The 2,500-nt window shown below is 35.0% G+C and overlaps 1 protein-coding gene across 2 annotated transcripts in view; it reads right to left on the reverse strand.

The window, feature by feature from the left end:
* Positions 1-1,864: 1,864 nt before the first annotated feature.
* The window catches only part of LOC122259089 (putative cytochrome P450 301a1, mitochondrial), a 31,504-nt gene continuing 30,868 nt past the window's right edge, over positions 1,865-2,500 (reverse strand). For both annotated transcript variants that reach the window (XM_043025627.2, XM_086546859.1), the window contains exon 11: positions 1,865-2,500. This exon is cut by the window's right edge and continues 436 nt beyond it. The gene's annotated coding sequence lies outside the window, so the exon portion shown is untranslated.

A 2,500-nucleotide genomic window follows, 5' to 3' on the forward strand; every position in this document is an offset into this window, starting at 1 on the left:
TTGAAAGTTCTCGTTAGGGAACCCAATAAACATTAACAATGAGTATTTTCCTAGATGAGCACTCGATCGATAGGCGCTCCAGAATTATCGATTAACGAACTCTTAGATGTGGGAACCGGGTGAGGACCTCTCCCTTCTCAGCCCTAGCGTTTATTGGGCCCTCCTCCCCCCCAACCTCCTTCCCTAAACCATCACTTCCACGGCTGTCGATTAACCCTGAAGAAACGTGAACTAAGCTTTGGCATATGAAACCAAACAGTGCTGGAAAGGGAAGTTATGACAGTCATAGTTATAGTAATACCGAAGAAAATAGGTCGACCTCGCTGTTATGACGAACAGATATTGCGTCAATACATGGGGTCGGATCCAAGAAACGTTTTGCGTCGTTGCGACTCCTGTTTCAGTCGCAAATTAAGCGTTATTGAGAACAATTTGCTACGAATATTCCACAAGTCGGAAATTAAGTTCATGAATCCAGTCGTAGTGGGAGAGATATTGCCTCTATTTCGAGTGTAAATTATTATCGTATTTATTGGCTTTCACAGAAGAAATAAAGACGTAGGAAATGTAATCATAAGCTATATTGAACGTAGTACAAAGCTCTATTTGTCAGACTAAGCAAAGATGAAAGATGGCCTTTACCACAGCACCGCCAGGCGTGGAGATCAAGACGAACGGTGGACCACATTTACTGTAGATTTTAGATTTGCTGATACACAACTAGTGCAAACTTATTTGGGTTTAGCGTTAGTTCTGATATCATCTTCCGGTTTCCGTATTAGTTCAGATATCATTCATTACCTGATATCACAAGCACTATTCTTTCAGCATAGCCAAATTTAGTCCGTTTATTCCTCAATGTAAGAGGTAAGGAGGAGACGTAGGACTTTCCGCGTCCTCCAAGAAAAAGCAAGTCACCGTGCTATGATACTAAAGGGCGGAGATTGGCGGACGCACTTTCTTCAAAGTCATGGGCTACACCAAGTGTATGGAACTGCAGGGGCTGACATGTAGGCGAAGCGAAAACTTTATCGCTTTCAAGGTCTCTAGCTGTAAATAAAGCATTCCTGAGAAAAAAATACATGATATTAGTCAGAAATGCACTAGAAATCAGCGGTAAATCAGAATTAACATTACTTTACAAAAGATCCTGCAAATATTTCTGTCCGAAATCGCGCAGGAGCCCTCGCAGCTCCTGCTTCTTGGGATCTGTAATGGACAGGCTTTGCATGACCGGAACTAGTTATCAACCATCAACCGAATTAACTTCATGCTTGAAATTATAACGATTTTCCTTATAAGGAATGCTTCTCAAATATATATATATATATATTATATATATTATATATATATATATATATATATATATATATGTGTGTGTGTGTGTGTGTGTGTGTGTGTGTGTGTGTGTGTGTGTGTATGTATGTATTTCAATTTTTCACTATTATACTACTTGCATTTACCTAGCGTTTTCCCCATTTTCCTTAACTTTTGTCTATAAAATGTACCAATTAGCTGATTGAACTATTATATCATGTACTTTACTGAAACATGATCCAACTATTGGTGTTGTAATAGAAAAGTAACTAGATCAACCCATATCCTTGTACATATGTCCAAAATATGCAGCATGTTCAGATGACAGGAAATCGTTACCAAAGTAGTTAGAAGCAGAGTGTGCTTTCCTACTTTAAAGAAAATATGAATTAAAATATTATGCAAACGAGTTCCAGTTTTTTTTGTTTTTTTTTATGTTGACGCAGTTGGATTACTAAATTCCACTAGATCATAAATAGTCACTGGTAACTGCAAACTAGCCCTAATTATGAATAATATCAGGTATGTATGAAGTACAGTACACTAAATACTCCAATGTTTTAATTTGCTATCATAATAGATACATTCATCCATGGTTAATATTGTTTTAGAAATGGTAAAGTCAGAATATCAACTTTCTTCTAATCAATAATACAAATATATATTTTTTAAATAAATGCTTACAAATGTCACACATAAATAAGCAATATGATTAGATATATAACGAATATATAATTATATACATATATATATATATATATATATATATATATATAACGAACCAATATGAAAAAAATTAAGTATAAATCAGAGGAAATATACTACAATATATGTAAAATATCGATACGAATTATCGTAAAAAAATCTGCAATTTGTATGCCAATGATGGCTCGATTACTTCACTATATGCGACACTCACTTCAATAACCACAACATCAATTACAATAGTTACATTTAAAGGATGACATAAAAAATAACGGGAGAGTTCTACCTTTTTTTGTTGGTGAACTTACTAGGTCAATGTCAAATAAGAAAAATTGTCTAAGATATAATAAACAAACTCATATGATCTATCCATGCTACAGAGTTCCCCTGATAACTTAAAGACATTCATGTCATAACGAAATCAACTTCCATCAAGCCGTTATGACTTCTCATGTCAAGTTGTAATCATACAAAGTTT

The sequence above is a fragment of the Penaeus japonicus genome, unplaced genomic scaffold (assembly GCF_977035675.1).
Source record: "Penaeus japonicus unplaced genomic scaffold, GWHDUDI00000001_assembly GWHDUDI00000018, whole genome shotgun sequence".
NCBI classification, from domain to species: domain Eukaryota; kingdom Metazoa; phylum Arthropoda; class Malacostraca; order Decapoda; family Penaeidae; genus Penaeus; species Penaeus japonicus.